The 14,111-nt window shown below is 39.1% G+C and overlaps 1 long non-coding RNA gene across 2 annotated transcripts in view; it reads right to left on the minus strand.

Moving 5' to 3' along the window:
- The window catches only part of LOC132351858 (uncharacterized), an 18,454-nt gene extending 4,411 nt beyond the window's left edge, over positions 1 to 14,043 (minus strand). For both annotated transcript variants that reach the window (XR_009498503.1, XR_009498502.1), the window contains exons 1-2: positions 13,603 to 14,043; positions 9,034 to 9,129 (exon numbers count right to left, since the gene is read on the minus strand). This is a non-coding gene — a long non-coding RNA (uncharacterized LOC132351858). The remainder of the gene's footprint in view (positions 1 to 9,033; positions 9,130 to 13,602) is intronic.
- Between the last annotated feature and the right edge of the window lie 68 nt (positions 14,044 to 14,111).

Genomic DNA, 14,111 nt, shown 5'->3' on the forward strand with positions numbered 1-14,111 from the left:
AATTCAGATTAAAATCTGAATACAGTTTTATATAGTTATTTCTGTGGGCCAGCAAGGTAGTTCACCTCAGGGAAATTCTATTTTACCATATTTGCACAATAGAAACTTTTGATTGAAGAGTCTGTACGCCATAAACTCTTATGTGTAGCATCAATAGGTCTCTATGAAATTATTCATGTTGATACAGTTAACTACATAGAGATTCAGAGGTGGAATAATATTTGGTTGCCGTATACATGGACTCTATTTTTAATTGAACAGTAACACAACTACACAAGGAAAAGGAAATGTTTACATTTTAAAATCACTGTCAACTACATCTGGAACTTTTCAGATTATGCATAAAGAAATTTGGGTTTTACTGTATTATCAGAACATTCTAGCCAAATCCTACAATTCATATTTACTTTAAAAAAAATCAGGAGTTAAAATGTGCTGTTTGTACTGTAGCTATGTTAAAGCATATTTCATTTATTGAGAAAGATATGTCAATATAGCTTTCAACTTATGACAATTTTTATAGTATTTTATAATTTTTAAATTTTATTTTAAACTTAAAAATGAAAGAACACAGTGTACAAAATTTGCTAAACATTTTTTAGCTTAGTTGGGTTTCAACATTAATCATACAATAGTATCTTTGTGAAAGAATATGTAAAGGGTGTTTTTCTTTATAAGAAAATTATTCTAATCAGATGAGCTGATACTTATGATTCTCTGTACATATATCTGTGAAAAACTGAGAGTGATTGTGAATGTTCTTTAGAGAACGTGTTTGATTTTGATTTAGCATTGGGAAGGTAACTTTACATTATAATTTTAATTTAAAATATTAGATCATGCCTGTTTTCTAAAAAATGTTAAAATCTTCTTTACAAAATCACAAAATTTAAAATTGTATAATTAAAAATAACAGCAGAATAAAACTATTTAAAAAGTATAAATAATAGCAACAACAAAAAGTTCTAGTTTACCCAACTTTTATTCCTAGAAGGTTTACATCACAAAGTTCTACTTCATTCACATTTTGGTGCTTAAAACACTTTCTTCTGACTCTGTGAAGGAATGATTACTTTAGCACAAGAATAAAGGATAGTATTTTAAAATGTCTTTTAAATATGATTCATTGATGATGTTACTAACAGTAAATAGAATTAAAATAAGTCAATCAATAGAAGTACATTTCATGATAGGACTTTGAATTTTTTATGAAATGCAGCGATTCACTGAAGAACATTAAAATAACAATGTAAAATGAACAGGCAGTTTTATAAGGCGGCAAGATAAATAACTATTGAATTGTCTCTATTACTTTACTGTAATTGCATCAGAGGTGCCTTTTAAAAGATTAACTCTAACATGTGCTCATTGTGTTACTGAACTGCCCGATAATTTGTTTTAATATTGTTCAAAACAAAATAAAGATCTTTTTCACACAAACTATAGCTGTTTGTTTTTCATTTTTAAGTATGAATATTAGGCATTCTTTTTCAAAAACTGCTTTTCCTTACAGAAGAGGTTAAGAAAAAAGTATCGCATCTAGTTGTCCATTACAAAAACGCCAGTGTTTTCTTTAAACGTTTCAATTGCAGACTGGTTTTCCTGCCGCTCAGTTCAATACCATCTTCCCCTGTCTTCTTGTGCTGAAAGGGACCCCAAATTAATTTCAGAAAACTAAGCCATGCATACTTCAGAAGTTAAAACTTCTAAGTGAGAAAAGCCAGAGTGTGTCACTAAATCAGATAATTGGATTCTGAAACTGCTGTGAGCCCAGATCATGATTTCATTTGTCAAATTATATTTTTCTTACAGAAATAACACTTAAGTCCTGGAGCAAAGAATATCTTTGTCTCCCACCTAGATTAAGCCAGTAGCTCACGAAACAGGTCAAACATACGGACAAACCCAAAACTCAACAAACTAGTAAGGTGGTGTTGTCTGAAACACTCCTTCCTGGCCTTATGTGTGGAATTTTGCCCCGCCTAGATGCTGTGGAGGAATTGAGTTACAAAGATTGAACCAGAATGATGGCAGTAAAATGAGGACTGGCAGCAGTGCCTCCCCACGAGTGTTCTGGTTGGCAAGGGCACATCCCATCCTTCTCCCTCCCCCAGGGCTAGCACTTGACTGACTGCTCGCCTCTTCTCTATCCAAGTCAATCATATCAGTCTATTATCTACTTTTGATAACACTATACATTGAATTAAGTACTATAGTGAATAGCAAAACTAATTGGATGCTACCTAGAAGAGAGAAAATACTTATCCAAAGTAGCCAGGTAGGACTTCCCAGGTGGCACAGTGGTTAAGAATCCGCCTGCCACTGCAGGGGACACGGGTTTGAGCCCTGGTCTGGGAAGATCCCACATGCCGCGGAGCAACAAAGCCCGTGCGCCACAACTACTGAATCCCACATGCCTAGAGCCCCTGCTCTGCAACAAGAGAAGCCACCCCAATGAGAAGCCTGCACACCACAACGAAGAGTAGCCCCCGCTTGCTGCAACTAGAGAAAGCCCGCGCGCAGCAAGGAAGACCCAACGCAGCCAAAAATTAATTAATTAAAAAATAAATGGATATTTAAGAAAAAAAAGAAAAACCAAAATAGCCAGGTAAAGTGCAGTACAGGTTTCTCCTGGTATCTGAGAGTACAGCTTTCCTACCAAACCTTGCTTAAGCCAAAATGGGGTAACACTAACGGGTGCACAAAATAAATAGAAAGCACAGGAGCTCCTAGACACAGTTCAAAGCTCTGGATGCTGGATGCTGGATGCTGAGGGTGGTTCCAGGAAGGAGCTTGGCCGTGTCACTCTCACTGCTCTGGGTGGTGCTGCCTCTATAATGGCTCATGGCAAAACAAACACTGAGCGCTATTTTGGCTTTTAGCCTTTTTTTGTAAAAGCAAAAATCCTTGTGGGATTTCTTTCGGTTAGTGAAAACAGGTACTAATGTAGGTTTCTGCAAAAGTGAAGCCTTTCGAAAAGCAGCGGATACCTGTAGAGCGTAAGAATCTTTAGAGTGGTTGCAATAAAGTGCTTTAGGACTTTAACAGAAGGAAAGATCATTTCCACCCAGGGATCTAGAGGATGTGTTTTTAGCGGAGGTACTATTTGAAGCACAGCCTTTAAGAAGAATTGACTCCCCCAGAGAGCAATCAGAAGTGAGGAGAGGGAGACTAGTCCAGGCAAAGAAATAGCATGAGCAGCGACTCAGAGATCAGGAAGAGTAGGTCACGTCTGAGAAATCATACGTAGGCCTGTATTTTTGGAGGGAGGCAATGGTACAGGAGCGTGGGCCTTCTGCCTAGAAGGATGCTTGGGAAACAAAATATGGGAAGCCTTGATTGTCAGCTGAAGGGCACTCAAATGTATGAATTGCTTATTTTGTGCCAGACCCTATATTAGATTCAGGGCACTCAAATGTATGAACTGCTTATTTTGTGCCAGACCCTATATTAGATTCACATACATGTGTCATTCAATCTTTGCGGAAAAAAAGAAGTAAGTGGCATTATGCCTGTTTTTACAGAAGAGAACTCAACTCTGAAAGTGTCCATTCCTTGCTCAGAATCACAGGGCTAGTAAATGCCAGAATCATACGGAACTCGGCCAGCCTAGCTGTAAAGTCCACGCTCTCTGCAACGCCACCATGCTCCTAATAGACCCAATTCCACAGGCCACAGGGCTCAATGGCCACCAGATTCTATCAGTCCTACCTGAAAATATCTGACCATGACCCATTTCTAAGGCTAATCATCTCTCATCCTACCTGCTGTCATAGCGTCTGTTGTTGGACTACCAGCTTCTCACTGGTCCTGCCTTTATATACCCCTCCACTGCTGCAGTTATTTTTCTGCAAGATTTCATTCTCTGAACTTTCGCCAGAGCAACACTGCACGTGGGTAAATTACTAATTGGCACCTGAGGCCCTTCACGATGAGGCCCAATCTGTTTTTCCATCCTTAAATTGCAGGACTCCTAACCCCACCTATACGCTAGGCACAACAACCTTTTTTTTTTTTTTTTAATTGGGGTATAATCGTTTTACAGTGTTGTGTTAGTTTCTACTGTACAGTGGAGTTCCCTGTGTTATACAGTAGGTTCTCATTAGTTATCTATTTTATACATATTAGTGTATATATGTCAATCCCAATATCCCAGTTCATCCCACCCTTCCCTTCCCCCCTTGGTGTCCATTTGTTCTCTACATCTGTGTCTCTATTTCTAGGCACACCAACCTTTTCAAAAAATATCACCCTTTCTACACAAGACCTCTCAGAATCAGCAGCTAGGGGTGGAGGGGGGAAGGGGCAAGGGAGATGAAGTGTGTGTATTTTGTATTCTGGCCAAAATTCCTCAGAAATTACTCTAATCCCTACATTGTTCTGGGACAAATTATGTTTGTTTGACAAGATCAACAAACAGAGATCTTTCTCTTTTGCCCAAACCTGCTGACAAGGTCTCCAATTTCCTGCTCTATGTCTCATCAGTAATTAGCTATGATTAGAACCACTTGTCATGACTGGTTAGGCAAGGTTAGAACTCTTTGTCCTCCTGAAACGTGTTAACTGCGGAGAAAAACATTTCCTGTTCAGATACCTGACTGAGACTTCTCTTGCTTGCAGAACAACCCCCAGAAGCCACTGTTCACCCCTTTCCATGAAGGGCTAAGGCAAAACCTCCTGAGTGAAACACTCTGATAGTCAGATCCGGGGAGCTGTCTACATTGCAATAGCCAGAATAATCAACCTCTTTACTTGTCCAGTTTTTGTTGTTGATAGAAGCCACCCAATATTCCCTGACAGGTAGGCAGGCGCCCCGTCTGGAGTCAACAGAGAAGTTCTGGGGAAGGTTGTGAGCAACTGTTTTACCTCAGCTTGACTCAGCCCCTGGCCACAGGAATGTTATACAGAACTGATGTGTCTGGGCCTCCCTTGGCTGACTCTGCCCTCACCCAATCACTGTGTCAGACTAACTTTACTCCTGCACACCCAACACACATATACACGCAGTACAGCGTGAAGAAGACAACAATTGAAGAAAAAAATACACTGGAAGAAATCGACAGGAGATTAGACGATACGGAGGACTGGATCAGCGACTGGGGAGACAAAGCAGTGGGAACCACACAAGCTGAACAGAAAATAGAAAAAAGAATTTTTTAAATGAGGATACTTTAAGAGACCTCTGGGACAATATCAAGCATACTAACATTCTCATTATAGGAGTTCCAGAAGGAGAAGAGAAAGAGAAAGGGGCAGGAAACTTATTTGAATAAATAATAGCTGAAAAATTCCTTAACCTGGAGAAAAAAACAGACATCTAAGTCCAGGAAGCAAAGAGAGTCCCAAACAGATGAACCAAAAGAGGTCTACACCATGACACATTGTAATTAAATAGCAAAAATTAAATATAAAGAGAGAATGTTAAAAGCACCAAGAGAAAAGCAACTACTTACACACAAGGGAACTCCCGTAAGACTATCAGCTGACTTCTCAGCAGAAACTTTGCAGGCCAGAAGGGAGTGGCATGCTATATTCAAAGTGATGAAAGGAAAAATACCTACAACCAAGAATACTCTACCCAGCAAAGTTATCATTCAGATTTGAAGGAGAGATGAAGAGTTTTACAGACAAGCCAAAGCTAAAGGAGTTCAGCATTATTAAAGCAGCTTTACAAGAAATGTTAAAGAGAATTCTCTAAGTGGAAAAGAAAAGGCCACAACTAGAAGTTTAAAAATTATGAAAGGAAAAAAATCTCATTGGTAAAGGCATAATACATTAAAGGTTGTAGATCAACTACTTATAAAACTAGTAAGAACATTAAAAGACAAAAGGAGTAAAATCATCTATATTCACAATAGTAGTTAAATAATACACAGAACAAAAAGAGGTAAAATTTGACATCAAATACATTAAAAGTCAGGGGAGGGAGTAAAAAGGTAGTGTTGTTATAATGCATTCAAACTTAAGAGATCATCAATTTAAAATAATTATATATATAATTCATATATCTATATAATATATAATCATATATGTGTTTATATATGTGTAATTTATACAATAATATAATTATATGTATATATGTGTGTGTGTGTGTTTATATATAAACTTTATGGTAACCACAAAACAAAAACTTACAGATACACACACAAAAAAAGAGAAAGGAATCCAAACATTACAGTGACATAGTCATCAAATTATAAGAGAAGAGAGCAAAAGAAGAAGGAACAAAAAAGAAATACAAAAAACAACCAGAAAACAATTTTAAAATGGCAATAAAAGGGTGCTTCCTGGTGGTGCAGTGGTTAAGAATCCACCTGCCAACGCAGGGGACACGGGTTCGAGCCCTGGTCTGGGAAGATCCCACATGCCGTGGAGCAACTAAGCCCGCAAGCCACAACTACTGAGCCCGCGTGCCACAGCTACTGAAGCCTGAGTGTCTAGAGCCCGTGCTCCGCAATGAGCACACAATGAGAAGCCCATGCACTGCAACGAAGAGTAGCCCCTGCTCGCCGCAACTAGAGAAAGCCCGCGTGCAGCAACGAAGAACCAACGCAGCCAAAAATAAAATAAATAAAATTTTTTTAAAATGGCAATAAGTACATACCTATCAATAATAACTTTAATTGTAAATGGATTAAATGCTCCAGTCAAAAGTCACAGAGTGGCTGCATGGATAAAAAATCAAGACTCATATATAAGCTGCCTAAAGAGACTCACTTCACATCTAAAGACACACAAAGATTGAAAGTGAGGCGATGGGAAAAGGTATTCCCTGCAAATGGAAAAGAAAAGAAAGCTGTGGTAGCAAACTTACATGAGAAAAAATAGACTTTAAAACAGAAACTGTAACAAGAGACAAAGAAGGCCATTACACAAGGTAAAGGGATCAATCCGACAAGAAGATATAACAACTATAAATATATATACACCCAACATAGGAACACCTAAATACATAGAGCCAATATTAACAAATATAAAAGAAGAAATTTATAGTAACACAATAATGGTAAGGGACTTTAATACCTCACTTACTTCAACGGACAGATCATTCAGACAGAAAATAAGTAAGGAAATACTGGCCTTAAATGACACATTAGATCAGATGAACTTAATAAATATATATAGACCATTTCATCCCAAAGCAGCAGAATACACATTCTTTGCAAGTGCCCATGGAACATTCTTCGGGACAGATCACATGCTAGGCCACAAAACAAGTCTCAAAAAGTTTAAGAAGATTAAAATCATATCAAACATCTTTTCTGACCACATAAATACAAACACATGGAGTTTAAACAACATGCTACTGAACAACCAATGGGTCAACAAAGAAATCAATGTGGAAATAAAAAAATACCTGGAGATAAATCAAAATGGAAACAAAATGATCCAAAATCTATGGGACACAGCAAAAGCAGTTCTAAGAGGGAATTTTATAGTGATATAAGCCTACCTCAGGAAACAAGAAAAATCTCAAATGAACAAACTAACCTTACATCTAATGAGCTAGAAAAAGAAGAACAAAGAAAACCCAAAGTTAGTAGGAGGAAAGAAATAATAAAGATCAGAGCAGAAATAAATAAAATAGAGATTAAAAAAACCAATAGATAAGATCAATGAAACTAAGAGCTGATTCTTTGAAAAGATAAAACAAAATTGATAAACCTATAGCCAGACTCATCAAGAAAAAAAGAGAGAGGGCCCAAATAAAATCAGAAACGGAAGAGGAGAAATTAAACTGACACCACAGAAATACAAAGGATCACAAGAGATTACTAAGCACAACTATACTCCAATAAAATGGACAACTTAGAAGAAATAGATAAATTCCTAGAGATGTACAATCTTTCAAGAATGAATCAGGGACTTCCCTGGTGGCGCAGTGGTTAAGAATCTGCCTGCCAATGCAGGGGACAAGGGTTCGAGCCCTGGTCCAGGAAGATCCCACATGCTGCGGAACAACTAAGCCCGTGTTCCACAACTACTGAGCCTGCGCTCCAGAGCCCGTGAGCCACAACTACTGAGCCTGCATGCCACAACTACAGTAGCCCGCGTGCCTAGAGCCTGTGCTCCGCAACAAAGAGAAGCCACCACAATGAGAAGCCCGCACACTGCAATAAAGAGTAGCCCTTGCTCACCACAACTAGAGAAAAGCCCGCGCACAGCAACTAAGACCCAACGCAGCCAATAAGTAAATAAATTTTAAAAAAAAAGAATGAATCAGGAAGAAACAGAAAATATGAACAGACCAATTACCAGTAATGAGATTGACTCAGTAATAATAAAACTCCCCCAAAACAAAAGTCCCAGGCCAGGTAGCTTCACAGGTGAATTCTACAAAACATTTAAAGAAGAGTTAGGTCCTTCTAAAATTATTCCAAAAAAATTGAAGAGGAAGGAACACCTCCAAACTCATTCTATGGTGGATTAAAGGCTCAAATATAAGATCTGAAGCCATAAAACTCCTAGAAGAACATAAGCAGTACCCTCTTTGACACTGGTCTTGGCAATTTTTTTTTTAATCTGTCTCAGGCAAGAGCAACAGAAGAAAAATAAACAAATGGGACTACACCAAACTAAAATCTTTTGTATAGTAAAAGAAGCTATGAACAAAACAAGAAAGCAGCCCACTGAGTGAGAGAAGATATTTGCAAACAATATATCCAATAAGGGACTAATATCCAAAATATATAAAGAACTCATACAAACTCAACATCAAAAAACCAAACAATCCAATTCAAAATGAGCAGAGGACCTGAACAGACATTTTTCCAAAAAAGATATTCTAATGGCCAACAGACACATGAAAAGATTCTCAACATCACAAATTATCAGGGAAATGCAAATCAAAACCACAATGTGATATCACTTCACACCTGTCAGAATGGCTATCATCAAAACAATGACAAATAACAAGTGTTGGCAAGGATGTGGAGAAAAGGGAACTCTCGTGCACTGTTGGTAGAATGTAAATTGGCACAGCTACTATGGAAAAATGTATGGAGAGTCCTCAAAAATTTAAAATAGAATTACCTGGGACTTCCCTGGCTGTCCAGTGGTTGGAACTTCACCTCCCAATGCAGGGGGTGTGGGTTCAATCCCTGGTCGGGGAGCTAAGATCCCACATGCCTTGCAGCCAAAAAACCAAAACAGAAAACAGAAACAATATTGTAACAAATTCAATAAAGACTTTAAAAATGGTCCACATCACAAAAAACAAAACAATAAAAAAATAAAATAGAATTACCATGTGATCCAACAATTTTACTTCTGGGCATTTATCCAAATAAAACAAAAATACTTCTTCAAAAAGATATATGCACCTCAATGTCCACTGCAGCATTATTTACAATACCCAACACATGCAAGCAACCTAAGTGTCCTCTGATAGATGAATGGATAAAGAAGATGTGGTATACATATACAATGGAATATTACTCAGCCATAAAAAAAGAAATATTGCAATTTGTGACAACATGGATGGATCTAGAGAGTATTATGCTAAGTGAAATAAGTCAGACAGAGAAAGCCAAATACTGTATGATCTCACTTATATGTGGAATCTAAAATACAAAACAAACAAAATGAAAACAGACTCACAGATACAGAAAACAAGCCAATGGTTGTCAGAGGGGAGGGTGGTGGAAGGGCAAAATAGGTGAAGAGGGTTAAGAGGTACAAACCTCCACTTAAGTAAGAAATAAGCCATGCAGATGTCATATACAGCATAAGTAATAATATTGCAATAAATTTGTAGGGAGACAGATGGTTACAAGACTTACTGTGGTGAACATTTTATAATGTATGCAAATGTCAAATAACTATGTAGCACAGCTAAAACTAACATAATATTGTATGTCAACTATATTTCAATACAAAATTAAAATAGAAGTCTTTTCTTCTAACTCCCATCTATGGGTCTCCTATTTTACCCTTCTTTTTAGATTATTACATATTTCTGCTTCTTCGTATTTTTAGTAACATTTTATGTTGGACATTGTGTTTAACTAATAGAGGCTCCAGGTAATACCTCCCATCAAATGATGACTCTTCCTTTCTTTTGTCAGATAGCATGAAAGGCAAGTAAATCCAATCAGGTCTTGAGCTGGGTTGCAGACTTAGGAGGATTCTGTCCATCTCTTGTTCATTCCCATTCTTCAGGATTGGTCCACTTGGGTTTTTGATTGGTATCTTGGATATTTTCTTTTTTCTTAGCCTTGAAAATTCTGCCTTTTGCAAATCTAAACTTAGTTCTTACCCTTTGCAGTTTCAAAATATAGCAAGTGTCTGGAAGTGGAGACCTGTTTTGTGTTTGTTTCAGGCTCCCTCCCCTTCCGATGGGACTTTATCTCCAATGCTCTGCAAGACAACTGAATGTTTCACTCCCTTTCCTACTCAGCCTTCCCAGTCTCTGGTACCATTCCAGAACTCAGCACATGTCACATGTGCTGAGATACAAGCGTGTACTTTATATTTTCCAATATTTTTCCCAGTTCTACACAACTACAAATAGTTCCCCTGATTTTTCTTTTGGGCTAAGTAGTATCTCTGTTTGGGTTAAGATATATCTCTATATTTCTATCCTATCTATGTGTATATGTATAGATATTTACAACTTATATCCCATTTTTGTCCATTTCTGTTCTTGGGCTGTAAACTTCTGGTCTAGATTTGATATGTACACAATATTATCTAACACTTGCTTAAGGATATTTAATTTTAATTTGGAGCTTGGTCTTATGGTTTTGTTTGCTTGTTTGTCTGTTTTCTTGAAGGAGAATTTTCATTAGGTGAAATGTTACCATTCACCTTCTCTGTTTTCTTCTCAGAGTAGTTTTGTGTTGGTTTGATTCTTTTAAAAATAGGCCTTTTGGGGAATTCCCTGGCAGTCCAGTGGTTATGACTCTGTGCTTTCACTGCTGTGGGCCCAGGTTCAATCCCTGGTCAGGGAACTAAGATCCCACAAGCCGCATGGTGCGGCCAAAAAAAAAAAAAAAAAAATAGGCCTTTTGTAGACCCTTCCTAGTTGAAAGGGTTTTATTGTGCCAGTACAGTGAAGTGCAATTCCTCTAACAGACGCTTTTAGTGGTGGCAGTTGTGTGTATGTGGAGGTGAGGTGGGGTTGCTGGCATGACTTCTCTTCATTTTTCCCCTTACCTCCTTTCCCTTCATCGTCATGCTTTTAAAGGACACTACCCCCTTGTCAATGCAGTTGCGTCCCCCTCAGAAGCAATGTTTATCTGAAGCTGCCACCTCTGGCTCCTTCCTGAGAGCCAGTACTATAACCTTCCAAGACCCAGGCTGTGTTCAGTCTTTTGGCACTTAATGTTTGACATTTTCTCTCAGGGTTTGATTTTGCCTATGCTTTGTCTATATCATCCACTACTCTTTCCTCTTTGTCCAAGATTCTCTGAAGCCTTGCATCTTCTACTCTCAGCATCTAGAGTCTTGCAGCAGTGGAGGAAGCCTTCTCCTGCTGGAGTTTGCTACTTACCAATTTTCTGGTAATTTGATGTTTGTGATACCCTCCAACTCCTAGTATCACACGAATCATGTGTAACTTTATTTGTACTCTTTGTACACCTCATGGGTTTTTTTTTTAAGATGTGTGGACAGATTCTGGTTCAGGTAGTTGACATAATCCTCTGGACCTCAGCATAACTTATCTGTTGTTTCATTTCTTTAAAATTAATTAATTAATTGATTAATTTTTGGTTGCACTGGGTCTTCGTTGCTGCGCACAGGCTTTCCCTAATTGCGGCGAGCAGGGGCTACTCTTTGTTGCAGTGCGTGGGCTTCTCATGGTGGTGGCTTCTCTTGTTGCAGAGCATGGGCTCTAGGTGCGTGGGCTTCGGTAGTTGTGGCTCACGGGCTCTAGAGTGCAGGCTCAGTAGTTGTGGCATATGGGCTTAGTTGCTCCGTGACATGTGGGATCTTCCAGGACCAGGTGTCGAACCTGTGTCCCCTGCATTGGCAGCCAGATTCTTAACCACTGCACCACCAGGGAAGTCCCTCTTATTTCTTATTAAAAGAAATTTAACTCTGTTCATAAGCAGCTCCAACTTATTAATTTTCATGCATCATAATTATCTATTAATTATACAATTTATTCATTCTTTTATTGATAATAAGTTGCATGTAATAATTCACTATTACAAAAAATGCTACAAAGAACATACTTGTATATATTTATTTGTTCACACATGCAAGCCTTTTTCTAGGGTACATACCTAAGTCTAAAAAGTGTTTGTGTTACAGAATATGTGCATCTTCACCTTTATCAGATATTGCCTAATTGCTCTCAAAAACAGTTGTAATACTTTACAATTCTATCAGCAGTGTTAAGAGAATTCTTATTTCTCTACACCCTTGACTTAAGTTCACATTTTTGTCATTCTGATGGATGTGACATATTATTTTGTCTTTAATCTGCATTTCCCTGATGACTAGTGAAGGTATGATTTGTCTTTTCATATTCTTTTCCAATTTTTCTATTAGGTTGTTTTTCTTCCTTGTTGATTTTAGTTCTTCAGTATGTGCTAGAAATGAACACTTCTGAAATTCTGTATTTTGTAAATATACCTTCCAAGTTTGTGCCTTATCTTTAATTTACTTAGTTACATAGAAGTTTTCAAATTATGACATCATTAAATCTACGATTTTTTTCCACTAAGATGTCTTTTTTTAAAATATAATGTTGTATGAAATCCTTCTGACCACCGAAGTAATGAACATACACTCCTATATTTTCTTATCAAAGTATAATATTTTGCCTTTTACATTTACATCTTTACTCACCTGGAGTTTATTTTTGTATTTTTGCCAGGTAATACTTTAATTTTTTCCTATGTGGAGAGTCAATTTCTCCAGTACCACAAATTCACACTTACAAAGGTTCTGTTTAAAACCAGCTGAGAATGTAGGGCTTTTCTCATCTTTAACCACACCCATGGAGCTTATCACTCATCATGCCCTTCTACAGCAGCATTATCTTATTGCCAAACCAGACTATATATTGCATTCACTCTTCTTGAAATACGTTCTCTCCACAAGTCCTGTTCTTTTTCCTTACTAAATTGTAAACTTATGAAAACAGACATTGTCCAATTCGTCTTTGCATCCTCCATACTTGGCATTGAGTTGATTTTCAAACACTCTTCAATTTTATTCTGAATTTGACCCTTATAGGTGGGAACGCTCACCTAGTATAAGCTATATCTTTATATTTTGGTTTTCACGCAGAAAGAAAAAGCTGTCTTTCATCTACTTTCCCACCAAAATATGCCTAGTGTTTCTAAATCTCTTTTAAAATTTTAAACAGAAACCTCAAAAAACTTCTAATGACTAGGAACCCAAGTCATCCTTTCTGCCCCGTTTGTAGGACAGTCTGCGCTTGGGGTCAACAGCGAAGTTAGGAGGCACCGTCTGCGGGCCTGGCCTGGCCTTGCCCCTTTGCCGCGATGCCAGCAGTGGGCCGACCCAGTTCGGAGCTGGGGCGATGCGTCCGTGGACGTGTTCGCATCCATCGTCCTTCCCTCGTCTTCCCTTCGTATCGTCCATAAGCCTCGACCCTGAACACAAATGGCAAGATGTGGAAATTACCTCCCAAGTCACCGTCCATCCTTGTATGGAACGCTGGGATGTCAAACTTGGCTGCCAGCCTTCCTAAAGACGATTTTAGCAGCTCCCGACGATTTTAGGTAGGAGCTGCCGATGGCGCAAAGTTCTCAGGCGACTTCTAGAACCTCTCGCCACCTTCCCCTGCTGCCAGGTTACCATTTCGGTCAGGCAGAGACCCTGCGGTTCCCCTTCGACCGCTGGACCAGGCGCCCCAGTTAGTTCTAGGTGACTTAAGGTCACGTCCAGAAAACAACGGAAAGGACAGATTCGAGGACGCGGAGACCGCCCCGTGCCCGCCCGGCACTTCCCCGAGTCTCCGCAGGCGCGGCGGGGCAGGGCGGGGGCGGGGTCGCGGCGGCAACACCGGCGGCAGCACCGGCGGCGCAGTGACTGGGCGAGCGGGGCCTCTGGTACCCTGGAGCCGCCCGGCCCCGCCCCGGGCCCGCCCCGGGCCCGCCCCGCGGCAGCCGCGCGCACGCGCCGGGACAGCT

This window comes from Balaenoptera ricei, chromosome 17, assembly GCF_028023285.1.
Source record: "Balaenoptera ricei isolate mBalRic1 chromosome 17, mBalRic1.hap2, whole genome shotgun sequence".
Taxonomy (NCBI): Eukaryota; Metazoa; Chordata; class Mammalia; order Artiodactyla; family Balaenopteridae; genus Balaenoptera; species Balaenoptera ricei.